Raw genomic sequence first — 14,700 nt, 5'->3', positions numbered from 1 at the left:
TTAGGGGAAAAGCAGAACTTTTAGAAGCGAGCAGAGTTAAAATACAGGGTGTCTACAAATTTTTAAATACTTTTTTGTTACTATAGTATTTTGACATACAGGCAGAAAGACAGACGGGCTGACTGACAGACAATTGGGATTTAATTTCCCCTCACTTTCGCGAAAGTGGGGGACAAAAAAGTCTTACATTTTGAGTTATCCATGGGTTACATTTTTTATCTCACCTGAGCCTTAAATTGTTCAAATCCTGACCCCGGTGGTAGGACGGGGCCACAATAGGGAATCCAAGTTTTACATAGAAATATATAAGAAAATCTTTTAAAATCTTCTTCTCGAGAACCACTAGGCCAGAAAAGACAAAACTCATCTGGGAGCATCCACAGGTAGTGTAGATTCAAATTTGTTCAAATTATGACCGCTGGGGATAGGATGGGGTCACATGGGGGGTCAAAGTTTAACATAGGAATACATAGGACAATTCTTTAAACATCTTCACAAGAACAGCAAAACCATGACTGGTCATAGTTATATGACATTATCCTCAGGTAGTGTAGATTCAAGTTTGTTCAAATCAAGACCCCAGGCAGGGACGTAGCAACAGCCACTTTTTCCCCCAACATAACCTTTACTATAGTAAATGGTCATTGAAAGGATGGTTGCCCCCCCCCCCCCCACTTTTTAGCCTAGTATAGTGATATCAAGGATTTGTAGGAAAAAATTGGAAGTGAAAGTAACTTGGCATTGAAAAAGTTGGTCACTTTTTTGCTTGTCAACTTCTTCAGGTAAGTTAAAAAAAATTTCTCTGGTTGCCCCCCCCCCCCCCACTTTCAAAAATGATGCTACGTGCCTGCCAGGGGGTTGGGAGGAGCCACAATAAAGATCATAGTTTAACATAGGAATACATAGGAAAAATCTTTAAAAGTCTTCTTCTCAAGAACCACCGGAACAGAAAAGATGAAACTCATGTGGAAGCACCTTCAGGTAGTGTAGATTCAATTTTGATCAAATCTTAACCCCGGTGGGTTGGGTTGGGCCACAATGAGGGATCAAAGTTAAACATAGGACTACATAGGAAAAATCTGTAAAAGTCTTCTTCTCAAGAACAGCAAAGCCATGACTGGTCACAATTTAATGAAATTATCCTCAGGTACTGTAGATTCAAGTTTGTTCAAATCAAGACCCCAGGGGGTTGGGTGGGGCCACAATAGGGGATCAAAGGAATACATATTAAAAATCTTCTTCTCAAGAACAGCAAATCCATGATTGGTCATAGTTATACTGAGGCATTCTTTTGTAGTGTAGATTCAAATTTGTCAAAATCATGACCCCTGGGGCAAGGGTGGGGCCATAATGGGTGATCAAATTTTTAAGAAGTATTACATAAAAAAAAACTTTGAAATTCTTCTTGAGAACAACAAAAGTGATTGTTCGTATTTACATGGAAGCATTCTTTGGTAGTGTAGATACAAATTTGTTCAAATTATGATCCCTGGGATAGAAGGGGACCACAATGGGTGATCAAGACTTATGTAGGAATATGTAGGAAAAATTGTTAAAATTCTTCACAAGAACATCAAAGCCATGATTGATCATCAATATAAAAGCATCAAAAAGGTAATGTAGATTTAAATTTGTTCAAATCATGACCAACCAGGAGAATAGAGGAGCCATTAAAGTGGGACATAGTTATACAAAGGAATATATAGGTTATATCAATCAAAATTTTCATCTTATTAACAGCAAAGCTATTATGTATCATAATAGGAAGTAGTAGGAAGTATAGATTTACATGTAAGTTGGTTCAAATACCCCTCCCCCTCTCTCTCCTGAACCCACCTTTATATTTAAACTTTTCAATACTGAACTGATTTTGGCTTTTATCTAGCCAGTTACTCATGTGAGCGATGTGGCTCTGGGCCTCTTGTTATACCCCCCGCTTGAAAAGCGGGAGGGTATATAGTAATCGTTAATTCCGTCCGTCCGTCTGTCCGTCCGTCCGTCTGTTACGCTTTAGGGTACCCATCTCTTATCCGCAACTCCTCTCATACCGCTGAATGAATTTTGATGAAACTTTCATAGAATCTTTATTACATATTGCCATTGTGCACCTCCTGTTTTACTTTTTGATCCGACACATATTTTGGGTTTCCCGGCCACAGGAAAACATGGACTTTTTCACCAGTTATAACCATGTGGGAGGCGGGGGGTATTATTTAGTGAGCTCATCGCTCACAATACCTCTAGTTTTATTATACCCCCCGCTTGAAAAGCGGGAGGGTATATAGTAATCGGTATTTCCGTCCGTCCGTCCGTCCGTCTGTACGTCCGTCCGTCTGTCCGTCCGTCTGTTACGCTTTGGGGTACCCATCTCTTATCCGCAACTCCTCTCATACCACTGAATGAAATTTGATAAAACTTTCACAGAATCTTTATTACAAATTGCCATTGTGCACCTCCTATTTTACTTTTTGATCCGACACATATTTTGGGTTTCCCGGCCACAGGAAAACATGGACTTTTTTACCAGTTAAAACCATATGGGAAGCGGGGGGTATCATTTAGTGAGCTCATCGCTCACACTACCTCTAGTTTTATTTCGGATGTAAGAAAAGAGAAACAATTGTGTCCTATTTATTTCCGTATATTTAAAGCCAAAGAAGGATAAAAACTAATTGGAAGGAATTTAAATTCTGAGGTTTCTTTTGTGACCTAAAGAAACCAATAAGTTGATATTACAACTATTATTTATCTATATTTTTTTTAAAACAGATATTAAATTAACTATATATATCTAATTAAAGACATGTTTTCGCTAGCTTGAATGATCTGTTCCATTATTCTTGAACTTAATTACGATTATTGCAGTTTTCAAATGTTTATGAATTCTTCAGCATTGCAACAACAAAAAATCTTATTACATTCATATACTAGTATATATTAATCGATTCTGAGAATTACAAAGTGCTCCAGTTTCCACGATCCCCATCGCATTAAATCAACAAGCAAGTCATACAGAAGAAAAAAAAGACGTTTGTTAGTATGCTCTGGGATGAATGCTTATTTATCCAAAGAACATGGCCAACTTGGCTTACTAAAGTGATCCATTTATAAAATCTACCAACACAGAAAGATATGTTTATGAAATTTACATACACAACGGATTCGTTAAAGATAAACACTGTAAAAAGGAATTTGTGAATAAAACTTTGCAATAAGAAGTCCATGGGCCACAATGCTCACCGTAGTCAATTTGGCCTTATTATTCTTAATTAATAGATGAAAAAACATTACATTGCTTCAAAAATAATATGATCAACATAGCCATCCTGTTCCGTGGGAAATTTTTTTCTGTATACAAGCAATCGCCTAATGTGGCCACGCCCTTATCGGGGGGGGGGGGGTTCAGGATCTTAATATACTTTCCTCTACTTAACCTGGGGATTCTTAATAGCTTGATATTCAAGTTTCTGTTTATATTTTACACTGTATCTGTATAAATAACACTGTTAAATAAGGAGACATAAAATTATAGCTTAGGAGATTCTAATAAGAATACATGTCATTTTTCTTTTCTGGCATTTGCTGAATAACACTGAATTCAAAACCTTAATGAAAATAAACAGTTCTCAAATCAGGAAACAAAAGTTTGAAAACCTCATGAATGACGACAACGTGTTTGTAATCTGTTCTTAAGATCACTTCTTAAGCTCTGCTTCTGATCATCATTCTGGTTGTCTTCATGTTTTCAAAGTCTATTCCCCAAAACAGACCATTGTAGGCTTTAACATTTGAAGATTTATAGATCCCATTAAGTCCAGAGTAGGCACACTGGTTGTTCCACCACCCATTACTATTAACCACTGCACAGTTCCAGTGAACGTCCATGTCATGGTCACGATCCCTCGTTGTGAAAGACATCCCATTCAGGTTATGTGGTTTTATCATCATGTCTCCTGTAAATTAAAGTGAAGAAAACTTTAAAAGACAACACAGTATTGTAATTTCTAGAGCAGAAAAAAAACAAACCCAGATTTTTTTTTATTTGAAATTTATTTTTTATATTCTAATATCGAAGGCAGCATGCCTTTAGTCTTCTTGAAATGAGTGAAGTCGATAGACATTTTCAATTTTTTCCCTTTTCCTTCGTTTTTACGGTTTAAAAGTACCTGCATTTCCGCTGTATCCGCTGATTGAAAGTCTGTAGTTGTCAGATTCACTGCTATCGAAACAAGCAAATTCAAAGAATTGTGGTCCCCCGCTTTCGGTGTCTTTGTTGGTGAGATGTTATTTTTTATGACATATTGTGTCTAATATGAACATCCTATCATATGTCATTTCATAGAAATTATCATTAAAGTTGATTTTTTTGAAAGATGAAAACCCTTATCCTGACCGTTAAAAAGTTATGGCCAAAGTTAACGTTTTTTAAAAGTAGGTCAACTCCAAGGTCAAGATCAAAGGGTCAAAGTTATTGATGAAATGTTTTCTCACAAGGATTACATATGTGAAGCATGAAAGCCCTAGCCCTTACCGTTCAAAAGTTGTGGTCAAGGTTAAATCTTTTACATAAGTACGTAAATCTTTAAGGTCAAGGTCAAAAGGTCAAAGTTGTTGATATCCAATGAAAGGACTTGTCACAAAGAATACATATGTGAAATATAAAAGTCCTAGTATCTACCGTTCAAAAGTTGTGACCAAAGTTAAAGTTTTTTTTAAAAGTACTTAAAACTCCAATGTCAAGGTCAAAGGGTAAAAGTTGTTGGTATCCTATGAAAGGTCTTCTCAAAAAGATTACATATGTGAAGTACGAAAGCCCTAGCCCTCACCGTTCAAAAGTTATGGTCAAGGTTAAAGTTTTTCCATAAGTAAGTAAATCTCCAAGGTCAAGGTCAAGAAGTCAAGGTTGTTGGTATCCAATGAAATGTCTTGCTACTAGGAATATATATGTGAAATATAAAAGTCTTAGTATCTACTGTTTAAAAGTTGTGACCAAGGTTAGAGTTTTTAAAAAGTAGTTGAAACTCCAAGGTCAAGGTCAAAGGGTAAAAGTTCTTGGTATCCAGTGAAAGATCTTTTCATCAGAATTATAAATGTGAAGTATGAAAGCTGTAGTACTTATTGTTCAAAAGTTATAGCCAAGGTTAAAGTTTTTTCATAGATACGGAAATCTCCAAGGTCAAGGTCAAAAGGTCAAGGATGTTGGTATCCAATGAAAGGTCTTTCCACAAACAATACATTTGTGAAATATGAAAGTCGTAGTACCTTCCATTCAAAAGTTATTGCCAAAGTTAAAGTTTGAAATTTCTGTGTAAAAGTGGGTCAAACTCCAAGGTCAAGGTCAAAAGGTTAAATTTGGTGGTACCCAAAGAAAGGTTTTGTCACAAGGAATACACATGTGAAATATGAAAGTCATAGCTTTACTAAATCAAAAGTTATGGGCAAGGTTAAAGCTTTTGTGACGGACAGACTGACAGACGGACGGACTGACAGACTGACGGACAGACGGACAGACGAATGAGATTTAATGTCCCCTCGCTTTCGCGAAAGCGGGGGACAAAAATCGAATAAATGGCGTAGACAGTGGATCCGGTCAATTTCTTCAGATCTATTCTCAGAACTTGGTTTGTACTACTTGTTATGTGATGAATTGCATGATTGCCTTTTTAAAGAAAAAGACATTTGCAGCCTACAGCTTAAAGAAACTATATTTATACACTTCTTATCTAATAAAAGCCAAATTCTATTTTTAGCTTTAAAAAACTTACCTAGCCAGTATTCCTTATATGGATTACCAAACCCTGACTTGTAGCCCTCCCAATCTTCTTGAAAATATGTGGAGCCGTCAGACCTTTTCTGTATAACCTTTCAATATAACATTACTTGTTAATCATACTTTCATAAATCGTAAAACTATATTTATCAGATCGTTAACTATATTTTTAGAGTTGCAAACCATAGTTTACAAATCATGAAACTGTATTTAGCCTATCAGATAATCCATGTTTTGCGTTTTCAGTGTTAAGTATACTTTACGGTTCTGAAACATAGATTATTGCGTTACCTACGGTTTACAGATGTAAAATATAGATTAACGTTGTTAAGTATAGTTTACAGTCCATAGACTATAGTTTACAACGGATAAACCTAGTTTATCGACTGTGAAACTAAGTTTATAGCTCGTTTTTGTGAATTTAGTGTGCCATACATAAGACTTATTGTTTGTATTCATATAAAGGAGAGTTCATTCACAATCTACAACACGAAAAGAAGTATCTTGCTATATTTCCATTTCTATTTTTTTTTCTCTGTGGTAACTCTTTGAAAGTAAGCGGAGTTGATTTCTTGTTAATTCTTGTAAATTAGGCATGTCGATAGGTCAGGGGCTAAGGAGGCCTAATGTGTATGCAAATCTCATGCGCATCTATCTTTGTGTCTGACGCTGAGGAGGCCAAATATCATGCATGTAAATCTCGTGCGGCTGCCTTTGTGTTTGACGTCAGTGGGCGAGAACTATTGAAATTGGCATGGGCGTCCTCGTGTAATTTAAATCTATGTCTACATTTTTAAAGTCTAAATCTACAATTTTATTTCACAGTGAACTGGAAATATAAGGAATCACTTTCTAGCTGGTAAAGTATGCCAGGAACATCAACGATAGTGGGAAACATGGGATAACTTATGCATAACGGGCTTCGCCCGTTATGCAAATTATCCCATGTTTCCCACTATCGTTGATGCCCTGGCACACTATGCTAACTAGACATTGATTCCTTAAGTGGCCTTTAATTCAACATTTAGATATATCGATATGTTATGTATAAAATATTCATTCCTACATATATAAAAGATACCACAGTCCTGCTCGTCTGTTTCACATTTGGAATTTTCTACTCGAAAAAGACGTTAATAAGTAAATTGGATCCTGACAACAAAACTTCATGACAAACATGATTACTAAACTTTTCCATCGCCAAATTTCATTACTTATTCAGCAAAATACAGGTACCATTATTGCCTGCAAACGGAGTTTATGTCTCCCCATTTGATTCAAAACGCAACAACACGCTGTTCTACAGAAGAACAAATTCTGAAACGAGGCAAGCTGTTGACAATTAGCTGTCAGCAGTAACATACATCATATCTATGGTCGATATAATGATCATATCTTTTCAGCCAATAAAATCTATGGTCGATATTAATGATCATATATTTTCAGTCAATAAAATCTATGGTTGATATATAATGATCATTTCTTTTCAGCAAATACAATTTTGATATCACAAAAGGCGCATGTTGATGAAGTTTATCATACAAATGTCCACACTATATTATTAACAGATAGAGTTTTGCCGATTACTCGATCATAAAAAGGAGCACACGGCGGGTGTGACCGGTCAATATGGGATGCTTACTCCTCCATGCGACCTGATCCAACTTGTGATGTTTTAATAGGCCAGTGTTTGCTCTGTTCCTTATTTTTATCGTTTTAGTTTTCTTTTGAGAATTATTACCATTCGTTATCTTCCTATTTCATCTACAGGTTTACCACTTAATCTAGCGTGTTAGTGTGTTACCGTCCAGCCTCCTCCTCGTGTTGTCATGTCACAGAAAACTGCCTTAGGTGTGACCAAATCCGGATAAATCTGGTAAACTCCATCCCGATTCTTGAGGTTCCCATCGTTGTTTAGTATACCTTCACAGTCACGGAATTTTCCATCTAAGGAATAAATATGTAATATTAGTATGTAGATATTTGCTTACATTTAAATTATTCTGACAAAAATCATATTTGAACCCTATTTCGTAGGTGACTCATGCGGTGCAGAACGTACACTGAGCCTGGTCATCGAATGAGAAGAGATAAAACTTTCATATTAAACATGTAAATTATATGTGACTAGACCTTTCTAAAAACACTAATTTTTTACCTTGACCTTGAAGTTTGACTTTCTTTTCAAAAACTTGGTCATAACTTTTGAATGAGAAGAGATAAGGCTTTCATATGATTGCCCGTGACAAGTACTTTTAAAATCAATCTGACTTTTGACTCTGTGACCTTGACCTTGAAGTTTTACCTACAATGTACTTTTTTAAAAAATGAAACACTACATAAATTGGCCATAATTTTTTAATGAGAAAAAATAGGGTTTTCATATTAAACATGTGTATTATCTGTGGCAAGACCTTTCTAAAAACACTATGATTTTTTACATCGTGACCTTGACCTTTTTTTCATACTTTTCAAAAACTTAACCTTGGTCATAACTTTTAAATGAGAAGAGAAACGGCTTTCATACTGAACCTGTGTATTGCCTGTGACAAGACCTTTACTATTCACTTCGTTCGTAGGGACTGGTATAAAAATTCATTTATTGGATGCTAAGTCCCTGAACATTTTGCACAGGCACCTGAAGTATGGATAATACCCCCCCCCCCCTTTTTTTTTATGAAAAAAATGTAAGAGTGTATAATACCTCGAAAATATAAATTTTCCCAGTCAAACACATCTATATGTCGTTATATGCAAGCAGATTGTACTTTTTCTCACGTTTAAAGAATGGCCCTATTCGGTATAATAAAAATACACGTGTATGACATTTTAGGTAAGAACTTGAATTGTTTATCACGTACTTCTGCGTCTTACTGGCATGAACAGTGTTTGAATAGTCTTCACGACGCGCATGACGCGGGAAGTGTGTACCCAAGAAATTCATTGCACGCATTCAAAGATCACGTGATAAACAATTCAAGTTCTTACCTAAAATGTCATACACGTGTATTTTTATTATACCGAATAGGGCCATTCTTTAAACGTGAGAAAAAGTACAATCTGCTTGCATATAACGACATATAGATGTGTTTGACTGGGAAAATTTATATTTTCGAGGTATTATACACTCTTACATTTTTTTTTCGTTAAAAAAAAGGGGGGGGGTATTATCCATACTTCAGGTGCCTGTGCATTTTGTTGCCGCATGGTCAAACTCTGGTCAGAGACATATAATAGATATGTCTCTGCTCTGGTAAATGATTACATACAAAAAAGGATTTTACCGAAAAATTAGAAAAAGATTCCCCTCGAGTTAAGGCAGATAAATTTTTTTTTCGGAGGAGTTTTTTTCGCATTTTGTTCTTCCTTCCTGTCAATTTTTCCAGACATAATATTGGCTATTCAAACGCCATAATTAAAGTTGTCAAAATCATGTGTTTCTTTTCAAATATCTGTAGCATACAAAGATTGTGAGTATAGGGCTTTCGTACTTCATATATTTAATCCTTGTGAGAAGAACTTTTATTGGATACCAAGAACTTTGACCCTTTGACCTTGACCTTGGAGTTTTAACGACTTTTTAAAAACTTTAACCTTGGTGACTTGGTCGTGGCAAGACCTTTCATTGGATACCGATGAAAGGTCTTGCCACAAAAAATACATATGTGAAATATGAAAGTCCAAGTATCTACCGTTCATTTGACCTTTTGACCTTCACCTTGGAGATTTACATACTCATGAAAAAACTTTAACCTTGACCATAACTTTTAAACCGTAAGGGCAAGGGCTTTCGTATTTCACATATGTAATCCTTGTAATAAGAACTTTCATTGGATACCAAGAACTCTGACCCTTTGACCTTGACGTTGGAGTTTTTAATACTTTTTAAAAACTTTAACCGTGGTCACAACTTTTGAACGGTAGATACTAGGACTTTCATACTTCACATATATATTCTTTGTGGCAAGACATTTCATTGGACCATAACTTTTGAATGGTAATGGGTAGGGCTTTTATACTTCATATATGTAATCCTTGTGAGAAGACCTTTCATTGATACCAAGAACTTTACCCTTTGACCTTGACTTTGAAGTTGACCTACTTTTTAAAAACTTTAACCTTTGTCATAACATTTGAATGGTTAGGGTTAGGGATTTCAATCTTCGCATATGTAATACTTGTGACAAGACTTTTCTTAAGAAACCAACAACTCAGACCCTTTCACCTTGGAGTTTGACCTACCTTTCAAAAATTTGTCCTCGACTATAACTTTTGAACAGGTAGTGCTAGAGATTTTGTATTTCACAATCGTATTTCTTGTGAGAAAAAAAACCCTACTTTGGGTAATAATATATTTAATTTGCATTTAAGAAAACTTTAATCTTCGTTATATTGCCATTCGGGGTCATCAGTGTTTCACAAACACATCTTGTTCCTTATATTGAGAAGAGATAGGGCTTTCATATATGACATGTGCATTACCTGTAACAAGATAATTCCGAGCATGCTATGATTTCTTACGAATTTTGAAGCAGAGCAAACACGGACCTCTAAAACATCAAAGGTGGGATCGGATGTCATGGAGGAGTGAGCATTCGCTTCTTACCGGTCGTATCCGCCGTGTGTTCCTTGTCATGATCGGGAAATAACGGAAAAAATCCGTCGATATCTCAATGTGTAAATAATAACGCCTTTGGGATCGGAAATGCGTAACAATGTTTTTAAAGGTTCATAAACACAGATTTGAAGTATTTTTTTCCCTCAAATCTGTATGATATCACGACTTATAAACTTACGTCTTATAGTTTTACTATAGTTTTAGTAGTACTTAAAGTTTTATAATTCAGAACTAGAAAATTCAGAGTAGAAATGTTCGAACGCAAAACATAAACACAGTATATTGTCAGTTGTGGTGAGCAGACTTTAACAATTGAACGCACCCGGTGATTCGTAAACCTTAACAACAACAGAGTGCGTGCCCTGTTTACAGAAACTGTGTACGTTTCAAGGGTGTGTTCAATTTGCTAAACTCTGAACACAACACGGAATGACGATACTTGTGAAGGGGTTTTGCTTTCGAAAATTTCTACTCTGAATATAATTATTTTTCTGGATTAAAAGTTTTCATATTTTTCATTATTAATACACAAGATTGCCCCTTTTCCTAAGTATTAAGAATAAAATTAAAATTTGTGAAAGTATAAAGACGTGTCATTCAAATCCATCCAAATATTTGAAGTTTCAATAACTTTTAAATGAAATAAGGTTGTCAACATACATGTATTTTCATGTGAAATGTTATGTTATAGGGCCGTCGACATCCAGAAATAAAAATTCTATACATAGGTGCATTCATATTGATTAATCATATTTTTGCTTACCCAAAGAATAAGATTTTGTTTTTAAGGCTGCGTTATGCATAGAATCAAGTTTTTCCTCCATAGAAACAGTTAAATTTCCGAGTATTTCAAGGCGTTTCAACAGCATCGTCGAAAACATTTTTACATCCTCAAAATTCTGGTTCCCTTCAGATTGGTTTTGCATCATGTTAAAAGATATATTTTCATAATTTTCAAGATGATTTAATAACACTGTTATTCCATTTGATAATCTCGCAAGCATGTTCATCAACGATGTTCCATTGTCATTGCTCATTTCTTCGGTTTTGTTGCTTCCATTTTCTTCAATCATCTTTGCTAAATTGAATAAAGCCCCCTCTTCCATTACCTTAATGTTTTCCGAACAAACTCGGTCTTCTTTCGTGGATTGACCCTGTTTAGATTCGAGGTTCTCCTTAAGATTAACGATGTCTTTGGTCAAAGCCATTCTGAATAAAGTTTCCTGATTTATCAGTTTTCTTAAAATGTCAGGGTCACTGGTTTTAAGTTCAGTATTTCCTGTCACCAAAGATTCTCCATTTGTAAGAAAGATGTTTGAAAGTATAACAATACACAAATTAAAATTTCGACATTTTGGGGGAAAATCAATAGAATTGAGTTCTCTCGCAGTTTAAGGGATTTCTTTCCATTTAATGACTCAGAGTTTTAGCTTGCAAGAGCATGGAAAGCCTTTATAGAGTTAAAATGCCTGAATTTATTTCTGTCCTGCGACAGGTACAGATAAGCAAAGGTAACCATACTAATTGTGCCAATTAACATACTATTGAGATCAAAGCAAGCAGGGACCCCTGATAATAACAGATGTGCATGACATTGTTCTCGAGGAGGAACTAAAGCCTCTTCCTTCGACCGGTCACATCCTCCATAAGCCCTTCGAATTAGCAGAGACTCATATAACTAAGTATAACAAGAGGCCCATGGGCCACATCGCTCACCTGAGAAGCTTTGACCATTCTGTTCTTTACCGGATTTCCCCCTTGTTATACATAATGCATCCCCACCCTACCCCACTGATCATAATTTAGACATTTTGAAATCTATACTACCCCATGGGCACATATGTTTCAGCTTTTTTTGCCCAGTGGTTCCTGAGAAGAAGATTTTCAAAGATTTTTCCTATATATTTCTATGTAAAACTTTGATTCCCTATAATGGCCCCACCCTTCCCCCGGGGGTCATGATTCCTACAATTTAGAATTTACACTACCCCAGAATGCTTCCACATAAGCTTCACTTTTTCTGGCCCAATGGTTCTTGAGAAGAAGATTTTCAAAGATTTTTCCTATATATTTCTATATAAAACTTTGATTCCCCATTGTGGCCCCGCCCTTCCCCCGGGGGTCATTATTTGAACAATTTAGAATCTACATTATACCAGGATGCTTCCAAATAAGTTTCAGCTTTTCTGGCCCAGCGGTTCTTGAGAAGAAGATTTTCAAACATTTTTCCTATATATTTCTATGTAAAACTTTGATACCCAATTGTGGCCCCGCCCTTCCCCCGGGGGTCATGATGTGAACAATTTAGAATCTATACTACACCAGAATGCTTCCACATAAGTTTCAGCTTTACTGGCCCAGTGGTTCTTGAGAAGAAGATTTTTTAATGACCCAACCCTATTTTTGTCTTTCCTTGATTATCTCCCCTTGCGAGGGGATATGTCCCTTCATTTTAACAATTTAAATTCCCCTTCACCCAAGGATGCTTTGTACCAAGTTTGGTCAAAATTGGCCCAGTGGTTCTTGAGAAGAAGTCGAAAATGTGAAAAGTTTACAGACGGACAGACAGACAGACAGACGGACAGACAGACGGACAGACGGACAGACGGACGGACGGACGACGGACAAAATGTGATCAGAAAAGCTCACTTGAGCCTTCGGCTCAGGTGAGCTAAAAATGTCAGTTATTATTCGACCTAAAGACAGACTGCATTTTTAAAATAAATTATATTATCCAGAGAATTTCTGAAATGTTGTCTTACGTAAAACAAGATTGTAAATACCCTTGTAGCATCAACTTATTTAAAGCGGCTTGTCTCAGTTTAGAACTTGTTCATCATAGAACTTACTACTCTTGCCCATCCAATGATATAGGAGACATAAACACCATATCTGAATGATTTTATGCTGAACAAATTACACAAATAAGGGGAGTTGGTAATAGAAACCTATCACTTTTGTTAGTTTTCCATCCATCGTTTCTTTGGTATAATATCTATTTAAAACATGTATCAAGCCCTGCGGTGTCCTTTATTTCGAGTTCAATTAGAAAAATTTATTTACGTGACATATTAATGAAATTAATTATGGTAAGTGATAAAATGTCTATAGTTAATTTAATTATCAAACTGGAACCAGAGAAAGAGATTCCCTTTGTTCATATAGCAGAAATTCTATTAAATGCTGCTTCAAATAAAAACGTGTCTGCTAACAAAGAATTATTTATACCATTGCAAGACCAAGTTTCTGAAGACTACATAAATATGATAAAGGAAGAATCTGGAGCACCTCAAGCATCTTTATTATTGCCTCAATTAAGTGTATTGTATTTTTAAAAAGTGTTGAAAAGTAATGCGTTTTGATGCTGTTGATTTCCGTAAATTTTTGTCATTTTGATTTTTCTTAAAGTACTTTTGAGTTTCATGGTATCCACAAAACTATTATGAACGTGGAAGATACATGTTATCCCTACAGGCCTCTGCTCAAGACACGTTCATAACTTGATCATATAAACTAAATCTTCCTACGTTTATAAACTGCACTGCAAATTTTAAAAACAGGAAATTCGCTTACATTGTAAACATAGCTAAAAAATTACGTCATCATGACATTGGGTTTACAAAAAATATACCAGATGCGTTTCTGAATAGCAAGTACACGCAGAAGAAACATTAGAGATAGTCAGATACCGAAGCTTTGATAAGTTGATTGTAAATTTTAAAACATGTTTTTCAAATTGGTATAGAAAAATATCCTATTGTTTTCCACCTGTAAACCGACCACCAGTTTAGTTCACAAAAATGACAACAACCCTAGGAATCGCATTCATGAAGTTTAAAATATTTGGTCTACGAATTCCTCCAGTTTTATCTATCTTTCTGCATCACATTTAATATTCAATTAATGTATATTCTGCTTTTGAAAACATATAAAGCAAATAAGCTTCATGTCTTTTATTTATATAACGGTATCAAAAACATTTTGAATCATATTAAAAAAATATGTTATTCAAATTGCATTACCACTAGGAAAAAAAACCTTCGTAAAAAAGTTGTATATCATAGTATTATGCACCTTCTAAAATCAACTGTGTAGCCCAATGAATACACTTAATCATTGCAGAATATAATACAAGAATTATTACAGTATTTCAGTAGTTTAAAAATATGATTGATAATGTTCCGCTTATATGCATACAAAAGAAAACATCAATTTTTTTTTATCTTTAAGTACATGTATATCTAGCATTTCATATGTTTTACTTAGCATCTACGTTGGCTCTCTGAGCAAGATAATGTATTCATCGACGTCA

Source organism: Saccostrea cucullata, unplaced genomic scaffold (assembly GCF_032062105.1).
Source record: "Saccostrea cucullata isolate Sc308-1 unplaced genomic scaffold, CSIRO_AGI_Scuc_v1 ctg326, whole genome shotgun sequence".
NCBI lineage: Eukaryota > Metazoa > Mollusca > Bivalvia > Ostreida > Ostreidae > Saccostrea > Saccostrea cuccullata.
The sequence above is the reverse complement of the archived record's forward strand: the minus strand, read 5'-3'. Positions refer to the sequence as shown.